At 40.6% G+C, this 23,139-nt stretch overlaps 1 long non-coding RNA gene across 1 annotated transcript in view; it reads right to left on the reverse strand.

Moving 5' to 3' along the window:
* The window catches only part of LOC122174231 (uncharacterized), a 923,450-nt gene that overhangs the window by 282,460 nt on the left and 617,851 nt on the right, over positions 1-23,139 (reverse strand). The gene's annotated exons all lie outside the window — the stretch shown is intronic.

Genomic DNA, 23,139 nt, shown 5'->3' on the forward strand with positions numbered 1-23,139 from the left:
TTTCTATTTGTGATCATTATTCTTCCTACCCTCTTATTGTAACATTCATTGTTGCTAAGCAATATTTACTTACACTATTGTTATATATCTTGTAAATGTGGATGAAGCATTTGTTGTTCATCCTAATTTAATTAAAAAACTAGAGATCCATAACCAGAAAAATTAGTCACTGCATGATTTTACTTGAACCCATGAACCTCCTCTGAAAAGTCCATAGACAAGCAGATTTGTAAGACAAAAATGGGAAGTTACAATACTCCTCTTGAAGACAGATATTCTAGTCTTAAATCTGACAGAAACAGCAACAGGAAGTACACTTGTATTGCAAAAAAAAATTATTCTATAGCTAAGGCCAGAGTCTCCCAGATTTACTGCTGAGAGATAAAATCCTGGAAAACGTTATTTTGACGCCCCTTCCCCCATGTTTGACTTTACATGTCCTTTTGGTTCTGTCATTGGCTATTATAACCAACTATTTAGACAGTTATTTTGATTACTTTGTAGATGTGACTCTGTGGCCAGTAGCCAGGACCTGTAAGATGGAAAATGCAGAGGTTGCATTGTCTGCTGTTTGTGTTGTTGACTAGACCATGGGTCAGACATTGACCTGGGGGCTGTTAGCAGTGAAGGCTTTGGGCATGGATTGATGACTCCATAATGGACCTTTGCACTGATGAATACAGATGAGCATATCAGAGTTATTCAGTGACTCTTTGTGGTCAGTTTCTTCCTTAAAGTTTAATGCCAGTTTTTCAAAACTTTTGGCTCCTCAATCATATTTATGCTCCTAAATAAGAAACCTCATTTTCAAAGTGCTGCAGCTCCTACTGATGTCAGTGGGAGCTTCTGGTACTCTGCATGTTTGAAAATCAGGCCGCTAACTTTAGGCTCCCATTTTTGAAAATCCTAAATGTATTTTTATTAGAGTCATTTCTCTATGTCCTATTAAGAAGGAGAGGATGGAAGATGATAAAATACGAATAGGATCTGATGAGAAACAGTCAAATGAAAAAGAGTCCCATTCAGTTACATCATGTAATGGCAGACAGATAAAAAGTGGCAATTTTTAAAGTGTTTATATACAAATGCTAGAAGAATAAATAATAAGATGGGTAAACTTGAGTGCCTCATATTAAATAAGGATATTGATATAATAAGCATCACAGAAACTTGGTAAAATGAGGAAAATCAATGGGACACACACAGTAACAGCAGGGTACAAAATATATCAGAAGAACAGAACAGATCATGCTGGTGTGGGAGTGGCATTATATGTGAAAGAAAGCATAGAATCAAATGAAGTAAAAATCGTAAATGAACCAAACTGTACCATAGAATCTCTATGGATAGTAATTCCATGCTCCAATAATAAGAATATAGCAGTAGGGACATATTACCGACCACCTGACTGGCATGATGATGGTGACTGTGAAATGCTCAGGGAGACTAGAGAGGCTGTAAAAAAAAAATAATGGGGGATTTCAACTATCCTCATATTGAGTGGGTATATGTCACCTCAGGACGGGATTCAGAGATAAAATTTCTTGACACCTTAAATGACTCTTGGAACAGCTAGTCCTGGAACCCACAAGAGGAGAGGCAATTCTTGATTTAGTCCTAAGTGGAGCATAGGATCTGATCCAAGAGGTGAATATAGCTAAACCGTTTGATAATAGCGACCATAATATAATTAAATTTAACATCTCTGTGGCAGGGAAAACACCACAGCGGCCCAACACTGTAGCATTTAATTTCAGAAAGGGGTACTTCCCCAAAAATGAGGAAGTTAGTTAAAGAGATATGAAAAGATACAGTGCCAAAAGTGAAATCCCTGCAAGCTACAGGAAGACTTATTAAAGACACCATAGTAGAGGCTCAACTTAAATGTATACCCCAAATTAAAAAACATAGTAAGAGAACCAAAAAAGTGCCACCGTGGCGAAACAAGAAATTAAAAGGAGCAGTGAGAGACAAAAAGGCATCCTTTAAAAAAGTGCGAGTTAAATCCTAGTGAGGAAAATAGAAAGGAGCACAAACTCTGGTAAGTGAAGTGTAAAAATATAATTAGGAAGGCAAAAAAAAAAAAAGAATTTCAAGAACAGCTAACCAAAGACTCAAAAGTAAAATAAAAAAAAGTGTTTAAGTACATCAGAAGCAGGAAGCCTGCTAAACTACCAGCGGGGCCACCGGACAATTGAGATGCTAACGGAGCACTCAAGGACGATAAGGCCACTGCGGAGAAACTAAATGAATTCTTTGCATCAGTCTTCATGGCTGAGGATGTACGGAGATTCTCAGACCTGAGCCATTTTTTACGTGTCGTATCTGAGGCACTGTCCCAGATTGAAGTCTCATTAGAGGAGGTTTTGGAATAAATTGATAACAGTAACAGTAAAAGTCACCAGGACCAGATGGTATTCACCCAAGCGTTCTGAAGGAACTCAAATGTGAAATTGAAGAACTACTAACTGTAGTTTGCAATCTATCATTTAAATCAGCTTCTATACCAAATGACTGGAGGATAGCTAACGTGACACCACATTTTAAAAAGGGCTCCAGAGGTGATCCCAGCAATTACAGGCTGGTAAGACTGACTTCAGTACTGGGCAAACTGGTTGAAACTATAGTCAAGAACAAAATTGTCAGACATATAGATGAACATAATTTGTTGGGGAAGAGTCAACATGGTTTTTGTAAAGGGAAATCATGCCTCGCCAATCTACTAGAATTCCTTGAGCTGGTCAACAAACATGTGGACAAGGGGGACCCAGTGGATATAATATACTTAGATTTTCAGAAAGCCTTTGACAAGGTCCCTCACCAAAGGCTCTTAAGCAAAGTAAACTGTTGTGAGATAAGAGGAAAGGTCCTCTCATGGACTGGTAACAGGTTAAAACAGGGGTCGGCAACGTTTGGCATGCGGCTCACCAGGGTAAGCACCCTAGCGGGCCGGGCCAGTTTATTTACCTGCTGATGTGACAGGTTCGGCCGATCGCGGCCCCCACTCGCTGCGGTTCGCTGCCCCAGGCCAATGGGGGCAGCGAGAAGCAGCGCGGGATGTGCTGGCCATGTGCCAAATGTTGCCGACCCCTGGGTTAAAAGATAGGAAACAAGCAGTAGGAATAAATGGGCAGTTTTCAGAATGGAGAGAGATAAATAGTGGTGTTCCCTAGAGGTCTATACTGGAACAGGTACTGTTCAACATATTCATAAATGCTCGGAAAAATGGGTAAATTTGCAGATGATACACAATTACTCAAGATAGTTAAGTCCAAAGCAGACTGAAGAGTTACAAAGGGATCTCACAAAACTGGGTGACTGGGCAACAAAATGGCAGATGGAAATCAAGGTTGATAAATGCAAAGTAATGCACATTGGAAAATATAATCCCAACCATACATATAAAATGATGGGGTTTAAATTAGTTGTTACCACTCAAGAAAGAGATTTTGGAGTCTTTGTGGAGAGTTCTTTGAAAATATCCACTCAGTGTGAAGTTGCAGTCAAAAAAGCTAACAGAATGTTGGGAATCATTAGGAAAAGGATCGATAATAAGACAGAAAATATCATATTGCCTCTATATAAGTCCATGGTACGCCCACATCTTGAATACGGTGTGCAGATCTAGTTGTCCCATCTCAAAAAAAAAAAAAAAAAAAAAAAAAAAAAGGCACAGGAAAGGGCAACAAAAATTATTAGGAGTATGGAATAGCTTCCATATGAGAAGAGATTAAAAAGACTGGGACTTTTCAGCTTCGAAAGGAGACAACTAAGCGGTGATATGATAGAGGTCTATAAAATCATGACTGGTGTGGAGAAAGTAAGTAAGGAAGTGTCATCTACTCCTTCTGATAATACAAGAACTAGGGATCACCAAATGAAATTAATAGGCAGCAGGTTTAAAACAAGCAAAAGGAAGTTTCTTCACCCAAAACACAGTCAACCTGTGGAATTCCTTGCCAGAGGATTTTGTGAAGGCCAAGACTATAACGGGGTTCAAAAAAGAACTAGATAAGTTCATGGAGGACAGGACCATCAATGGTGATTAGTCAGTACGGGCAGGGATGGTGTCCCTAGCCTGTTTGCCAGAAGCTGGGAACAGGGCCGGCTTTAGGCCGATTCACCCGATTCCCCGGAATCGGGACCCGCGCACTCACCCCGGCGGCGGTCGTCTTCGGGGGCCCTGCTCCCCTGGCCAGAGCGCCGGCCGGAGCGCGGCAAGCCCCGCGGCCCCGATCTCCCGGCTGGAGCTCTGGCTGGAACATGGCAGCCCCGTGGCCCCACGACCCCAGCCGGAGCGCGGCTGCCCCACGGACCCGCAACCCCAGCCGGAGCGTGGCAAGCCCCGAAGCCCCGCTGTCCTGCCTGGACCTCTGGCTGGAGCGCGGCATTCCAGCGACCCCGGCCGGAGCTCTGGCTGGAGCGTGGCAGCCCCGCAGCGCCACGACCCTGGCCGGACCTCCGGCCGGAGCACGGCAGCCCTGCAGCCCTGCGACCCCAGCCGGACTGCTGGCCGGAGCGCGGCAGCCCCACAGCCCCGCCACCCCGGCCGGACCGCTGGCCAGAGCGCAGCAAGCCCCGTGATCGTCCCCCCAGCTGGCAATCCGAAGTGCCGCCGCAGGAATCAGACCCCGCACTTCCTAAAGCCGGCCCTGGCTGGGAATGGGTGACAGAGGATGGATCAGTTGATGATTACATGTTCTTTTCATTCCCTCTGTGACACCTGGCATTGGCCACTGTCAGAAGACAAGATACTGGGCTAGATGGATCTTTGGTCTGACCCAATATGTTCATTTCAGTTTTATCCCTAAGGCCCAATTTACCTTTTACTTGATCATGTCTCACAATATTAAAATATCCTTATTGTATTTCTCCCCCACCCCCATTTTCCTTTTTTGTTTCTGTGCATCTCTTAAGGGTTTTTTATTTATTTTTCTCTCCCCTCCCCACATGTGATTTTAAAGTTTACCAGGGGCTTTACATTTATGATACCATATTAAATTTCACAGTAAATTTTTTTTCCCTGATCTTATCAAAAATATAATGTCAAAGCACTTTCTGATCTGACATTTTTCTCAATATATAGGTTCTCTCTTTTCTAAAGATGGTGGTCCATGCGTAACTATGGAATACATGGTCATCTTATGTAGATCGTTAATGCTTCAAGGGAGGTTTAAATAAATAATATACCTTTGCGCATTAATAAAATATTAGTAAATAAAATAATAAAATAAAAACATTAATAAAAGTACAGTCCTCAGGAGGTTGAATAATTCAGTGATGATCTGTCATGACTAAGGTAGTTCATACTAGTTTTCCTTAATTATGAGACTTAGGGTATGTCTATGCTACAGTCACTGAGTGTGAATGCAGCTCGAGTAGACATACCTGAGCTAGCCTTTAACTAGCTAGCTCAGGACTCAAAGCAGTGAAGCTGCCGTAGTGCAAGCTTTAGCATGTGCTGTACAAACCTGCCTGGAACCCTAGGTACTTACTTGTGGGGATAGCTCGCTGTGACACTAAGCACCCCAGTATTCACATCCTATACCAGTACTGTAATAATCTTTGTACAAAATATGCCTTGGGAGGTTATCATTTGGAAACTAATAACTCACTGATCATTAATATTCTTGCATGATGTATGTAAGCAATGGGTATTAAGAGTTATGGTTATATGCTAGAATTATATCTAAAGTGTGTTTAAGCCAGGAATAACAGGGGGTTGGTAAATAGGTCAGCACTAGACAAAGAAACAAATTTTCCACAACTGGAAGTTACTTCCAAACTACTTTGAAAGACAATGAGAATGTATCATGTAAACAGACCCATCAAGCTAACAAAGGGTGGAGGCAAATCCCACACTAAAAAGTGGGGGAGAAGAAAGCATGGCATCTACACCCAGCAGGAGAAAGAAGTTTGGTTTGGGTTTCACTTTTCAAAATATACATTGCAACGGTTTACTGGTCTATCAAGACGGGGCTGGGGTTTGGGTTTGGGGGAGGAGGGGCTGAACCTGAAGTAATATGCAACTGATTGTATACAATATTACTGTATGATAAAGTGTATAGAGCGAGATCCTTTATGAAAGCCTCTGACACACTGATGATTAATACTGTGAATTGTAGGTATTAACACTACATAAAGAATTATGCATACTCAACATTAGACTTCCGAGTTTGTAGCCAACCAGGGAAAAAAGAGGTCCCCCTTCCCCGCTGACAGGAAGGAAGGCAGCTACTTACCTGTCTTCTATGTAAATTAAGCATGGAGTCGTCATCACACTGGAAGTCTCATTTAAATACAGGGGGATGGGAAGCCCACAGGAATGGTAAAACAGCATGAGGTCATCCTGCCTCTTGAAACTAAGTCATTGAACGTTGGAAGACATAATCCATCTTCACTTTGGCAACCCCAAAATGTTCAAAAATCATGAGCCAGGCTCACCACAAATCATGAGATTTTGTAAAAATAAATAGATTTGGTGTTTTTATTTGCCGTCTGCTTTTTGAGCCTATAGGGTCACATTTTGAAGCTTTCTCCACAGCCATGAGGGCTAGAAACTTTGTTCTTTAAGAATGAAGGCTGAAATAATCACATATCCACTTGACTCCAGGAGCTGAGGCGTTAAGGAAAACAATAATTATCATGAGATTCATGACAAAATCATGAGAGTTGGCAACACTGCATCTTTGGCATCCATGACCAGGCAAACAAGGAAACAAAGCTCTTGCAAGCTGAGAAAAATAGGACCTTCAACAAAGGGGGGTTGAAATTGCTGGAAACTGAATATAGGTAAGCAACATCTTGAATAAAGTCTGTAGCTTGCTACATTACGTTTTAGACTGTTAGAAGCGTATTTTGTTTTGTTTTACTCCTTCATTCTTTGAACTCCCTTAATCCTAGGTATATTTTGTTAATCCTAGGTATATTTTGTTTTTTTGTTCATTATAAACCAACTCAGTGCAGAGTTTCAAGGAAAGGAGGTACTCACTCCAGTTATGTTAAAAAGCCATGATGTGGTTTTTGTTTCTTTAAAGATCTAACTAATCATACTGTTAATCTGAACTGTCCAGCAGAGGACTAGACAATACAGAGTACACGGTTTGGGGAAAATTCAGGACTGGGAGTGTATTAAGGATCATCTTGCTGGTTGTAACCAGGGCTGGTGGAAGCCAGAGTGAGGCTGTAGAAAGACTGCTGGTGCTGGGTTCAGAGCTGTTTAGGCACAACACTGCAGGGGACCTGCATGCTTGTTGGTTGGTTGTGAGCATCTCATGCTGGGAGCTACAACAGCAAAGCACTGTGAGGCCCCCAGGGTTGCAGGACAATTGGTGACACAACCTCTCACTGGTCTGGATTAACCCCTGTACCTGTCTCACATGCACTGAAGTGTGTGTTGCCACAGTGTCACTGTTCTGATTCCCAAGCTAACCCGATTAAAGCTAGCTCAGATGTGTCAGCTAGATATGGAATCACAACCAGTTATTGCAGTGTATACAGAACCATACAGAACCATGAAAGCTTCCTTGCTTTCAGACACACACAGTGGCTGACCGTCCTACCATGGAGATCTTAAGAGCAATAAAATTTAGAGCAGTACTTTAGGCATTGTTTCAAAACCAGATTTCACAATTTTCTTCCATTAAAGGCCAAAACCTGCTCATATTACTCCAAAAAGAAAAATCCCAAATGTTGTCAAAGGGAGTTTTGCATGAGTAACACAAATATCGTTGATTTACCAGCACTGCTAAAGACCACAGTCCTTCCTGTCATTCCTTCTAATTTCTAATGGCAGCAGTAATTTAGGCAGGCAATATTTTAATTACATGATTGCTCAAGTTCAACCTGTGGCAAGTTGGTCTTTCCCAAATTCAGTCTTGCTTTTGGATTCATTTGATAACTACTCCAGGTCTGACGTTTTTCAAATTTCCTCTCTGTTTCATTTCTCCATGTGTTTGCCACTGAACCAAGAACATTCTACACTGTCTTCTTGAAATTAGTGTTCAAATGCTGTGACCAGATAATTGAATGCTTAATGGAAAATCCCTAAAGTATGTGCTTTGTGGTACATTTAGCCTGGATTGTCAAAGGGACATAAGGGAGTTGAGTGGGAACTCCCTCCCTCCGGCTCCTTTGAAAATTCCAGCCTTCCATGTTATTGTCTAGCCATTCAAGACTGATGATGTTTTTGGTAAGGCTGACTGGATTGTAGGATTCTAATTATTGTTCAATGCTGTAAATAAATTTACTGGACTAGGGAGAAGGAGGACTTCAGAATCTCCCCACAAATCTAGCCTGGTCATAGACAGTGATCTCCAATTTTCAGGCCAATCTGACTTTATTTATTGGGTAGATCTTAGAAAAGCGCAGCTTCAACCTAAACAAAGAAGAGGAAATTGACTCCATAATATGATCTGTGATGGAGTGGAATTATTTAGGCAAACTACAATGAAAAGGGACATTTTCTCAGACATAATTACTTCCCCATTTGCCCCCTTCCTAACATTTCTTGCAAGCTAATGAAAAAAAGAAAAAACAAAAATAACCCTGACATGGTTGTAGTGTATATGAATAGGGGAATCTCTCTCTAAATAGTCTGTGAGCCCTTTAGTGTCTCCCTCTGTTTTCTATTTACGAAGCTACCAGAAAACAGTCAGAGTAAGAGTACATATATAGTGAGGCTTTTCATGTTTGTGTATTTTTAGTAAACATGATTTGGGATCCAACTGTGCCTGTGTGGATTCTTCACATTGTATTGTAATGAACAGAATACTGTAACAAAAACAGCATCAGGCTTTAGGGAAAGAAATAGGACAAGCTTTTGATTTCAGTTGGTCTGGTGTAAATTAGGAGGAACATCACTGAAATCACTCTGGATTTACAGTGGGGTATCTAAGGTCAGATTCTTACTATACTGAATATCCAGTTCTGTATTTTACATTATGGGATTCAAATGGCAAGAGCCTAGAGTATTTAGCTAAATTCCCTAGAAAAATTCAGGATGAAGATTAGTCATTGTACAATCTGAGGTGAAATCCTGGCTCCATTGACATAAGTGGCAAGAGTCATAGATTCATAGATTCTAGGACTGGAAGGGACCTCGAGAGGTCATCGAGTCCAGTCCCCTGCCCGCATGGCAGGACCAAATACTGTCTAGACCATCCCTGATAGACATTTATCCAACCTACTCTTAAATATCTCCAGAGATGGAGATTCCACAACCTCCCTAGGCAATTTATTCCAGTGTTTAACCACCCTGACAGTTAGGAACTTTTTCCTAATGTCCAACCTAAACCTTCCTTGCTGCAGTTTAAGCCCATTGCTTCTTGTTCTATCCTTAGAGGCTAAGTGAATAAGTTTTCTCCCTCCTCCTTATGACACCCTTTTAGATACCTGAAAACTGCTATCATGTCCCCTCTCAGCCTTCTCTTTTCCAAACTAAACATATCCAATTCTTTCAGCCTTCCTTCGTAGGTCATGTTCTCAAGACCTTTAATCATTCCTGTTGCTCTTCTCTGGACCCTCTCCAATTTCTCCACATCTTTCTAGAAATGCGGTGCCCAGAACTGGACACAATACTCCAGCTGAGGCCTAACCAGCGCAGAGTAGAGCGGAAGAATGACTTCTCGTGTCTTGCTCACAACACACCTGTTAATACATCCCAGAATCATTTTTTGCAACAGCATCACACTGTTGACTCATATTTAGCTTGTGGTCCACTATAACCCCTAGATCCCTTTCTGCCGTACTCCTTCCTAGACAGTCTCTTCCCATTCTGTATGTGTGAAACTGATTTTTCCTTCCTAAGTGGAGCACTTTGCATTTGTCTTTGTTAAACTTCATCCTGTTTACCTCAGACCATTTCTCCAATTTGTCCAGATCATTTTGAATTATGACCCTGTCCTCCAAAGCAGTTGCAATCCCTCCCAGTTTGGTATCATCCGCAAACTTAATAAGCGTACTTTCTATGCCAATATCTAAGTCATTAATGAAGATATTGAACAGAGCCGGTCCCAAAACAGATCCCTGCAGAACCCCACTTGTTACGCCTTTCCAGCAGGATTGGGAACCATTAATAACAACTCTCTGAGTACAGTTATCCAGCCAGTTATGCACTCACCTTATAGTAGCCCCATCTAAATTGTATTTGCCTAGTTTATCGATAAGAATATCATGCGAGACTGTGTCAAATGCCTTACTAAATTCTAGGTATACCACATCCACAGCTTCTCCCTTATCCACAAGACTTGTTATCCTATCAAAGAAAGTTATCAGATTGGTTTGACATGATTTGTTCTTTACAAATCCATGCTGGCTATTCCCTATCACCTTACCACCTTCCATTGATTTCATGGAGCCAGGATTTCATTTGGTGTGTGTAACAGATGGTAACAAAACCACTGCACATGTAGGATATAAGGCTTATGATCTGGGGAATTTGAACCTAAGAGAGGAGGAAAGGCAGGGGAGGGGTGGCAGGGGGGAGAACTTGAAGTACTTTAGGCCCCATGGCCAGAGTAAGAGGGCCTATTTTCTGCCAGGTCTGGGCAGCAAAACTCCTGAGCCATTCTCCCAGCTCTGTCCGCTGCAGACTCAATGGTGCAGTGCCCTTTTGCACATCCCTCAAGTAGCCCTAGCCAGTGAAGCCACAATAAGAGCCCTCTTTGTAGTGTGAAATATAATCTGTGCAGAGTTTAGTATTGTGTGTAAGCAAGTGATTTAGGCCTTAAGTCAGGGAAGCACGTAAGCATCTGTTTAACTTTAAGATTTACTTATAATAGAGTTAATAAAATAAGTGTCCATAGTCTTCTTTGTTAAGATGGCTCCTGTCATGCATAAAGAAAAAAATGCAAACATGGAAACACTTTTATTAACTAACTGCAGTAGAAAAGAACCAGTGTTGCACAACATGGCACACTTCCATCCTGCAATGAAGTCAATGGGAGTTTCAGGTGCTCAACACCTCTCAGGATTTGGGCTCTTACAAAGACTTATGCACATGCTTATTTTTATATGCTCTGGCCCTGATTCAAGAAAGCCCTTAAGCATGTACTTACGGGCTTTCCTGAATACGGATGTGTTACTGAATTATTAAATAAATGCCAGAAATCAGATGACTGTTGTATGCAGTGTTGTTGTAGCCATGTTGGTCCCAGGATTTTAGAGAGACAAGGTAGGTGATTGTGGTGAGATGCCCACCCCACACAATGCAGAACAGGGTAAATTAGGACCATTAACCGGATAGGCTGCACCTGGGAGACAGTCATAGGCTGAAAGGCTAATTGATGAAGCCCAGCTAGGCAGGGGCAGATTGAGCTTGTCTAAAGCCAGCAAGCTGAGACTAGAAGAGGGCTCTGAGAGGTTGAGGTTTAGAACTCAGGGGGTGACTTGGGCTGGCTGAACAGTGGTAGAAATGAAGGCTGAGAGGAGAAGGGTAGAAGTTATGTTGGAAAATGAGGGGGAAAGTAGCGAGAGATGAGGAATGGCTTTAAATTAGGAAAAGGGAAAAGAATAGAAATATCCCTCTGGAGAAGAGAGCAGACAGGGATGGGGGGGGGAGGGAAGGATTAACATTTTATAATGATCAAATCTCTAGCTGAAGATGTTAATCACTTGAAAACAACAGAAATGAGTCAGTGAAATATTGGTGACATATTAAGAGCTAAAAGAATGCAGGGTGTAGGTTTATTAGGAGATTGTACACATAAGGAATAGGCTGAGAAACTTCTTACACTACAGTTTTAGGGAAGAATACAATTCGCCAACTACCTAAATTTGACAGAAGCCAGAGGGGTAATGTATGGGATTCCACTAGGCCTGACTGAGAATGAAATTAAAAGGGTATAATGAGGACCAAGTGCTGGTTGTTAAGCGACTGATTATCAGGTGAGGAGGAACATCCTCAGCCACCCAAATAACATTTAAAGGTGCAATGCTACCCAATGAGATTAATATAGGATATCAGCTCTTATGGGTTAAGCCATATATGCTGGCCTCTTTGAGATATTATAAATGTCAAAGTTATGGGCATGTGTCACCTGTCTGTAAAGGGAAAATGAAGAGTGAATAAAAGTGGAGGAGAACACTCATGAAAACTGTATGGATGGAACAGAACTAAAATGTAGCAATTGTGGGGATAAGCAAGTGCAGCATACAAAGGGTTAAGGTGACCTGATGAGGGAAACAAAATATCGGGACACATAGGGGGGCTGCAAAAAAAAAAAAAAAAGTCAAGTCAGTCCCAACCGCGGAGCAAAAAAAATCCACTGCCAGCGGATATCGGGACAAATATTATTGGGACGTCTGGTCACCTTACAAAGGATGCCTGGAAATGGAACAACCTAGACAGATACAGAAAGTTAAAAGCTATCCATAAAATATACTATGCAGAAGCTACCAAAAAGATATTCACAGCAGAATGTGGGGAAGGAGGACAAAGCCAATGTGTGTGTGGGGGGGAGAGGTACAACATGCAGTTCAGGATAGGAAAGATTATAGAAAAGGACACTAGATGAAGATGTGTTGCTTGTAGGCAAGAGAAATTTATAGCATTTGTACTTGAAGTGATTAATTGCACATTAGAGAGTGAAGACTGAAAGAATAAAAATTATAACTAACAGCAGAAAAGTATTTGCATGTAGTTGGGAGTAACAGTATGAAATGAAACAAAGGAAAATCTAGACTAACAGAAAAATTCCTAACTATTAGACTATGGAATATCACAAGAGAAGTGCTAAATGCCATATCACTGGAATTTAAAATCACACTGGAAAAGTACTAGAGAATAACAACAGAGAACAATCTTGCATTGGAAAAGAAAGTAATGTGCTGAAAGTTATTTCCATTGCTAATTTCTATACTATAGTCAACCCGAACTCTTCCAGTCCCTAACCATTTGTAGTATTTTTCTATACCTCATTTGAACTTTAGAACTTCTTTAATACTACACTGGCAACCACTTGTGACTCCTGTAATCATTGTACAATTAAAAATGCAAATATGCCTGTCTCTACTAGAACCTTGTCCTCATGTTTGTCTGTTTATTCATCTGTCATATTTTGTAAAAATCCCATAGTGAGCTTATCGGCACATGAGCTGTCTGTGTGTTGTTTACTTGTATGGTATCTTGTACAATGGGGCCTTGTTTCCTGATGAGAGCCCTGAGGCACAACCATAAAAGAAACAACACATAATAAGAGGCATATGCCCTGCATCAGGGAAGTGGAGCCCAACAAGGTTCATCTAGGTGGCAAAGGTCTCACACTGGTCCAGAGCCTTGATGATCAGAAACCCTTTCTCCGCCGACCATGGTGTCCTCCGTCAACCATTAAGAGTTTTCCTATTACGTTGTCTAACTCTTTAGGACTAGTCAGTGTGATAAGAGTTAATGATTCTATAAAAAGAGTATTTTTCTGAAGACAAATGAATATTGATCATGTGCAGTAAATGCTGCAATCACTTTGTTTAGGGCACTGTCAATCTTCATTATTTTTGGCCTTTATTTTGTTACATCTTTTTTTAAAAGTTAATGTAAGCATCGTAAAGCAATTGTGGTTCCTGATTTTGAAACCTCTGCATTAAAAACACAAGCCCTGCAACTTTACGCTTAATAAAGAATACTTTATACACAAGACACACTACTTCTGCATTATTTAGTTTAGAAGTTTGTTATATGGGATATCAATCACTGTGAGCAAATATTAGCAAACTTGTATGGTACGCATGTCAGATGTATGTATGTATGTATGTATTTCAAATTAATTTACATAATGCTCAATTTCAGGTCTGTGCACAAATAAGATTGCATAATTTCTGTTGATTATGAATGTAATAAACTAAACTCAGAACCATTCATATGATGATTATGAATGCCTATGTTGGTAAACAGATACAATAGGCTAGACTTCAATAATGTTGCAAATAAGTTTCCAGAATAAAAAGATTAGAAATAAAAATGACGTTGGCTAATATTAAAATTGAGCCAAAACATTGACCGTAGGCACTTTTTCAGAATTTGGCCCCTTTAAGTTTTCTTAAAGCTGAACACCCAAAAACTGAGGCACACTCAAATTGCTAGTCATTTTTGAAAATTTAAAGTCAAAATTCACTCCAAACTGCTAGAGGGCACAGCCTGGCTGAGGGAATCATCTTCATAACTTCTGTGATTTTCCCAAAGAGTCTTCTGATCTGATATTAGAAAACAGATGCAAGCATTATTTCAAGGATGAAATAAGATGCATACCAGTTATAATTATGACAACTGCAGCCAATAAATATTCATCACTATGGTTGCAAAAATAAATACCAGCAATAGAAATGTGTTGACTGGAATTAAGAGAAATGGAACAACTGTATTAAATTAAACTAACTAATTGAAGAAAGATGGGCCAAATGGGTTGAAATGATACAACGAAACATTGATGCCTCGTGTTCCTCTTCTCCTGTATGGGTTAGGCTGTCAGGCAGGACTACATCTCCCATGAGGAACCATAGTCTCCCCTCTTGCTGAGCCACTGCAGTGTACTGTCGTTGTGGTCCATCACTGGAAAGATAGTCTGGCTGGGAAGCTTGGCCAACAGATGGGGGCATTTCCAACTCAAAGCTTTTGATTTTCAGCTGTAGTTATTTGGTTTTCTTTGTTTTTTCAACAAGTTTGGATTTTTCCCCAAAAGCAGATATTTTAGCAAAAATAATTGTTTAGAAGAAATTTTTAATCAGCCTTCGTTAAGATTGTAGTCCAGAATTGCAGCAAGGCTTTTAGGGAAAGGCGGGGGTGGGGGGTGCATATAAGGATTCCCCTTCTCTCAGAAGGGGAAGGACTTCATGAAGAGTTGGAAGGAGCCCTGAGAAACTCTCCCTGATTTAGGCAAGGAGATCTCTGTCAGTTCAAATTTATTTTACTTTGAAGCATGGCTTGGCCCCATGCTTGTTTTGGACTAGCAGCCGCCTCCCCATCCTCCGCGACAAACCTAAGGAGAGACTGAGGGGCAAGTAGAAAACTTCTGGAAGGGGGATTTTTTTTCATATATTTGACCTTTGAACTCTGTGGGTAGGCCCCTTTTTGTTTCAAGGCTTCCACAGCCACCTTCTCTTAAAACATCCATAAGAAAATAACTGTCCCAGTTAATAAAAAGTTTGCAACTAAAATAGCAATACAAGGAATTTAAATAAAATGAAAAAAAAAAGATAAAATATATTCAAAGGTGGCCATGTTAAAAAATGGCTAGAAACTAGTTACTTAAATGTATCAGGGGAAACTTTATATGGGATACTTTTGGGCAGTCTGGCCTGATCTGGCAACTTATCAGGAAATTCAGCTCCTGCCCCTACGGGCACAAGAACATCCACAGGCACCAGACATGGATGTCTGTCTTTGGGTGGCATAGACATAGTTCACCCGCTTCTTGGAGTCCTGCTTTACAAAAACTCCCTGAGCTGGAAGATGCAGCGGGCAGGAGGGGACAGGATGTGAATGGGGCCAGACTCTGCTGCTGAAGAGATCCTCCTGTGCCCTTAACTGCATAGTGGCTTGATGCAAGTTACTTCAGCCATCAGCTTCACAACTGCTCTATGGTCCTTAGGGAAAGAACTCGCCCACACAAGCACCAGTACAAATGCCTGATGCCCAGCCTCACTATTCAGGGCAAACACTATGTAGGAGAGCTGGCTGTTAGTTTTCTGATCTTCTCCAAGGCTGTCCTTCTTATGGAGTTATTATGACTTCTGAAATAAAGGAAACATTATCCATATTGCCAATATTCAGCTCTGGACTGAATAAAAAAACTATTTTAAAAGATATTGTGATGAAAAGTGGCATGAGTGAGTGATTTTACTAATGGCAGTGAGTGGGAAATTACTAATGGAAGAACACATCAGAAAGGAGGAGGAATAAAAATTAGAACTGGGAATTCTATGTGGGTTTTCTTTAAAAAAAAAAAAAGTAAAATGTGGAAGCTGTTAAGACATTATAAATCATTATTACATGGAATATTTTTTTCTGTTGACTTTCCTATTCCCTTAAGAATGAATGAGTACTCCTCCCTATTCTCAGGCTATGGGTTTGATGGGTTTTCCCCTCTCCACTTTGTTAAAGGAAAGGTTCACTCCACTGTGAAATCTTAACAGGAATAAGGGCCCCAATTCTCAGTTCTTGTCTTATGGTAGATTGTGGCTAGCTGGGGACCACCTTAAACCCAGGTAGGATGTTAGAGCAATCTCAAGATAGCTCTAATTTATCCCTGGTCTGCCCATGGCACCTTAGGGGACATGTGAGGGTAAGAATAACAGGAGTACAGCATACTGAAGCCATGCTCCCTCCATCCTCTGACCCCTTCTCAATATTTATGTTGCAGACTGTTAGGTGGTATTGGCCCTGAGATGCTCCACCAGCTCAATGCCAGCCAGGGAGTCCACTTTCTCAATGAGTATTTTCCCTCACCGGAAGCCAATTTCAAATCTCTATAGCTCATTTATGATACTAAAGTGGTGCAAAGGAACCGCAGAGCTACAGAAAAAACTGTCTAGGTGCTATTGATTTTTCCACTGTTTTCTTATTAATTGTTAAAGTGCAGGCACACTGAAACCTCTTGCAGAACCAGAGGTGTGCTGCTCTTTTAATAATTTACTAACTTTTGGTGTCTTTCTGGACAAAGTCATATACACAAAATAAAATAAAAATAATGTTGGCAGTTTTTCCTGATACATAGTATGAGGAAGCTAGATAATTCAAAGTAATTGACTGTACTGGACTGTTTGCATAATCTTTCAAATCAATAAAGTGCTGTAAATCTAAGTTATTATTGCTACTTAGCAGCTGAGACGTGATAATTTTTCATTAGCTCACAAATCATCATTTCTTCATCATTTCTCAATGAGCTGTTAATTTCGGCCCTAAAACTATAAACTAGTTTAATCTGCAGTATATTAGAAGAAAGTTTGAGCACACAGTGAAATTTAAAAGACTTTTAAAGCTACAGCCACATAATGAGAGGATAGAAAGCCTCTACCCCAGGTGGTAAGTTCCAGAAACATTCTAGCAGCCCCTAAACACACCTTAAAATGAATCACTCAGTTTTGGAGGGTAAATATCATTATTAATTGAAGAGTGATTTTTTTAAAAAGAATTATTACTACTATACGTTAGAGCTGGTTGGATAATGGGCAGCAGGGATGGAGGTTGTGTGCAAAATTTTGACTTGGTGAAAAAATGAACACTGAAGTATTTCAGGCAACATTGAAATCTTTCAATTTGGAAATGCTTCCTCAGTGCCTGCGAGGAATTGTAGTTTGGGTGTCTCATCCTCACCCTTTCTCCTCAGACTATACCTCTCATGACACACTACAGTGTCCCCTCTTAGTGAGGGCACATGATGCATCTGGAGGAGAAGTGGTCATAGAATTGATTTTTTAGGACAGCACACTAGCCACTGGGCAATGGGATACTCTGGTATGAAGCTCTCAATTTCTCCTGTTGATGCTGTTCCACTTTGTATAAATAATTAAAGAATCATTACAGTAGGGATGAACTTGGGTCACCCACATTCTATATGAGTGAACTAACTTCCCATGGCTATAGAGTCATTCTCATTCTTTAGCCTGACCCAATGACTATTCACTGTCATTATGAAAGACTATGAATTGCCACAATGAATAGCCACCATGGCATCATTGCTAATCAAAATATTTTGGGATTTGGCCAAAATTCAAAAAAGGTTTTGGTTTTAAGATATTAGGGTTTTTTTTTTACCAAAAATAAAAATAAAAAAAAAGTTTCAACAGAAAAATTTCAAGTTGTTACTATTCCAGGGGTTCTCAAACTTCATTGCACTGTGACCCCCTTCTGGCAACAAAAATTACTACACGACCCTAGGATGGGAGACCAAAGCCCGAGCCCCTCTGCCTCGGGCAGGGAAGGGGGACAAAGTCGAAGCCCAAGGGCCAGAGGTGGAGGGGGTGGGGGCTGTAACCTGAGCCTCACCACCCAGGGATGAAGCCCTTGGGCTTCCGCTTTGACCCCAGGTGGTGGGGCTTGGGATTTGGCCCTGGGCAGTGGGGCTCTGGCTTCGGCCCCAGCAAGTCTAGCACCAGCCCTGCCAACCTCATTAAAATGGAGTTGCAATCCACTTTGGGGTCCCGACCCACAGTTTGAGAATCGCTGTACTACTCTAAACTACTAGTCATATATGTTGTTTTATCATTACATTTAAACAGTAAAAAGGAACACAATATATTTGAAATTTCTTATTAAACCATAAGTGTTGGGGAAAAAACAATAATTATCCATTACTTAAACAAATAAACTTATGATTGTAAGATGACAGACTGCATACTGACAGCTGTGATTAGATGACAAGAAAGATGTACAACTGACAGCCTACTCCTGTATGAAGGCATAAGAGTCTGCATGTGTGGCTCTGTTTAGAGGAACAGGTCCTTAAATCAGAGGCCATCATTCAGAACAGCGTTTAAGCATGTGCTGAAGTCTCGTTGGGGATGTCTCCACTGCAATTGGGAGAGAGCCTCCCAGTCCAGGGTGACAGACTTGTGCTAGCAGGGCTTGCATTTGCATGCTAAAAATATCTGTGTAGAGTTGTGATTTGGGCTGGAGCTCAGGCTCTCAAGCCTGGGAGGGAGCCGGGGGTTGAGATCCCAAGCTGGGGCTTGAGCTACAACATCAAAGCAACGTCTCCCCAGCTATTTTTAGCACATAATCTGAGCCCAGCCAGTATGAGTCTGTCGACGTGGACTAGGAGGCTCGCTCCCGGAAGCAATGTAGACATACCCATTGACATCAGTGGGACATAAATACATTATTAAGTGCAGTTCTGAACAGTGGTGCTGGCCTGAACCAGATGCCAGCTTGGAGGAAAGAAATTATTTTAACTAGAGAAGAGCCTGACTTGCAAAGTTTGAATGTGAAATAGGAACAGGACCTACATTTTCTGAAAGATTAGGGGAGGTAGGATCCAGTGTTCCCGGTCATACACATTTTAGTTTCAAAACTTCATCATGTATAAAATACAGACATAGCCTGACCACTTGTAGTCAAAGATCCCTTAGGATGGATGTGAAGACTCTGCTGCACCTTGAGACAGAGAACTATGGCCAGGTGGGCTGCCTTAACAAGGCCAGGGACAGGGAGTGAGCCTCTTAGGAGTGCATTCAAAGTCCACAATGTTTTATGGAGCTACAGAAAAAACATTTGTTCTCCAGTGACAGTGTCTCATCCTGGGTACTAGTCCTGCATGCTGCTCTGCACATGTGGACCCTTGTGCCCACCAGGAACACGCATTACTTCAGTGGTTGCAAGATTAGAATCTTGGTTTTGCAGTTTCTCAGTTCTCCTTCTCATTTCCAGACTCTTTCATCCTAACAGGGGAAAGATCCTGACATGAAAATGTGTGAATGTCACATCTTTATTATAGATTTCACTGTTGCAAAAGGAAAACTTTTTACATATGCTATATTATGCAAATGTTATTTGGCTGAACTTTTATGGTTTAGAAAGCTCAATCTTCATTTAGTTTTCTAGTGAGATTGGTATTTGCTTATTAAATTTAAGTATTCCAACAGATGTCATTTCAGAAACTTTTTGAGAAATGTACTATTATAGATAAACCTTCCATCTCAAAAGTGTTTGGGTTCACTTACTATATACATACACACAGCACTAATCAAATATAGAGCATCACCACTGTTATAACAGATTCAAAAGGATATTCAGATAATTCTTCCTGACTTTGCACAGCTCATTAATTAAGGAGCACAATAGTTCCCCATGCTTCTTATTCTTCAGCATACAGTTTAATAACTTATGTTATGGTGAGATTTTTCAAAAGATCCTATGGGTTATAAGTGTCCAGTTTCCCATGAAGTACAATGGGAGATGGGCGATTAACTCCTTTTTGTGTCTTTCAAAAATCCCAGTCGTATTAATTGTAGGTTTGGTGACCAGAGTTGTACCAAACACAAGAAACGGCCCTTTCATAATCTTTTTTTTTTTAAACTTTTCCATGGAGGGAGATGGCTTTCCTTTGTATGCCACCTGTTGCTGGCAATGGAAATACTGTCTAAGCTGCTAAGCACCAATCTGGTTTACAGCTGGAAAATATACTTCTGCATCCATTTGTACATGAATCAACAGTGGCAGCTACATTAATCCAAATTGTGGATTTTATAAAGATGTCACGTGTTTGCGTGCACACAAAAAGTACCAGTTAACTTCTGTTAAGGATGCAGGTCTCTTTCCTAGGTCATTTTAAACAAGCTTTGCTTTAGTGGCTTAACCTGGCTAATTGCTAACCAGGCTCTGTGCAGTATCTGTGCAATCACACTTCTCTATCGCATAGTAGCCTACTTACCCTACAGAGCCACACTTTATTTGGTTATTTTTGTCCTCTAGTGGCATATTTAAGTACACAGCTCCAGCATTTTATGAGCCTACATTGTATTTCCCAGACCCATCTCTCTCTCATGACTCTCTTAATAACTCTTGCCTTAGAGCTTATTGGCAATTTGGAACTAATGAGCATTTCTTTTCTCTCAACTTTCTGAAATTAAATGAAACCCTTTACAATTCTCTTTCCAGTCTCTAATACAAAAATGGCCTCTGTAAAGGTGCCAGGGTTTGGTCAGGAGAGAAGCATTAAAAAACAAACAAAAAAAAGATACCTGTAAAGTTTGCTTTGTAACTTATGCATTTAAATCATTCCAACAAAAACCTGAATAATATTAGGTATTAAATCTGAAGCTAGGGAGAGCAATATTTTGACTTGCTCCTAAATGGCAGGTGGGTCTCGGCTTGTCATAATTATCAGATTTGGTTTGACCCAAACCATTTTTCTGAAACTGTCAGAGAACTGAAAAATCAGTTATTCATCCAGCTCGATTATTCAGTAATCAATCATACTTTAAGATATGCCGCATACCTGTCTGGAAGATATCCAATTGTTATGAATATATATGGGCAAACATCACATGATTCACTCTGTATTCTTGATTTCTCCAGTTTGGATTAAATTCTCAACAAAACTTTTAAAATGCTCATCCACTCTCAAATCAGATGACATTCCCTCCGCCCCTTTTTGTCCACTGGTTTATCCCTTATCTAATCTCCTGGCATCCTTCTACAGTTTCCAGCACACCTACTCTCAGTGGGTATGATCTATCCTCCCATTTGGGGAAAATATGCTAATAAACTAACTTCATCAAAATCTATCACAGTCTCATTGTGGTGTTGATCATTTTTGCTCCAAATCAGTAGGTCATCAAGAATTACTTACACCGCATCCAGATTCTCCCTTTGTGGGGAGGCAGTAAATTGAAGATAGTTCATGATACACAGGGATATTCACAAAATAGCCAGACACAAAAATCAAAATACACTACCTAAAAGTAAAACCTGTCTATGCTCTCAGAAAATCAAAAGACTTGCTGGTGATTTAATTATGTGAATGTTCTTGCATTTGATACTCTCCAAGTGAGGAGACAAAATAAGTGAGGAATCTCAGATGATATAGTAAAGTACAAGTCCTATAAATAAATAATTTCTTCATTGATCCACTGAATCATCAATACCACCTCTGTTGAAATATTGTACAAGTATAACTAATTATGAAAGAGATCATAATACTATTGCAACTACTACTAAAGTCTTCTCAATGCCTCAAAAATATGCTAAATGGAATTAAACAAAACATCATGTTTTGGATCAAATTAAACGTTTTGTTGACCTGAAACAAATTTTCTTCATTTTTTATTTGAATGAGAAAAAAAACAAACAAGCAAAAAAAACCTGTCATTCCATTCCATTCACTCTCATTGGCTGCCTACGAAAAGGAGAATTGGATATTGATTACTAATTTTTTTAATTGCCATAATGGTGTAAAACCTGGCTATATTTGAAACTAACTTTCTCCCTCATCCCACCATTCCCAAGTAGCCCTTCCTTTGTTCCCGTCATCTGCAACATGAATTGCCACAACTTTCCCTCCAAACCATGTTGCTATGGCTAGTGTTCCAACTGTGGGGGCCAGCAGACCTACACTTTCTCTATACTAAGTCAGCATTACTGGCCGTCATTGCTATAATATTCATGTGCTCAGTGGGGAAATTCTAATAGTGCCTCAGAGTGCATTGCAGGTGTTGGGTGAGACCATGTAAAAGAGTGAAATCTTAAAAGGAGAAAACAGCCCCTGGCTCACTCCAAGGGAAGGAGATATACTAGACATGGTGATACAATCAAAAGTTGATGAGTCAGAGAATGGGGACAAATTATTTGTTGTCGTCCTGTTATGAGGACATAAAGAGAAAGTGTGAAATCCTGATCTCCTTAAAGTCAGTGGGAGCTTGACCATTGACTTCATATGGCCAAGATTTCACCCAGGGTGTTTATGCCAATGTTTTAAATTCCAAAATAAGTTCAATTCAGTTCAAGTCATGAACCAAGATTCATATTCATATTTGTCGCACAGAAATGTCTGCCTGCATAGCTGCGAGCCTTTAAGGGTATATCTACAATGTAGTCAAAGTACAGTTGCCCCACATCTAGACATACCCAAGCTAGCTTTAATCTATTTAGCTCAGGTACCAATAGCTGTGAAGACGTGGGGCATGTACTTCAGCACAGGCTAGCCACACAAGTACCCAGGATCCTGGGCAGGGTTGTGCAGCCCATGCTGAAGCCTATGCTGCTGAAGATTCACCACTACTTGTATCTGAGCTACCTAGATTACAGCTAGTTGGGTATCTCTACAAGTGCTGCAATCACACCTCCAATTGCACTGTAGATATACCCTAGTAATTCAAACAAAATAGGGACCCTTAGCAATTGAAATAAGTGATTAGTAGCCACTGCCAGCCTGAAATGTGAAATTTCTCTTTTTCCATTAACCAGAAAAATGTCTCTCCTTTATTTCCTTGCATTCCTTCTCCTCACAAGGCTCTGTTCTAAAAGAACTCTCTGCTGTCTAGCTGGGGCTCCTTCAAAGGAGTGGTGTTACACAAAACTCATTTTCCTCTATCTGAAAGGGCCAGTGCCTCACCTTCCCTTTGTCCCCTTTTACTCTGCACAAACAACGTAAGTAGGAGGAAAAGCTGGTTTAAAGATACAGCTAGAGATTCCTTTAGAGCAATCACTGT

Source organism: Chrysemys picta, chromosome 1 (assembly GCF_011386835.1).
Source record: "Chrysemys picta bellii isolate R12L10 chromosome 1, ASM1138683v2, whole genome shotgun sequence".
In the NCBI taxonomy this organism is placed as follows: Eukaryota; Metazoa; Chordata; order Testudines; family Emydidae; genus Chrysemys; species Chrysemys picta.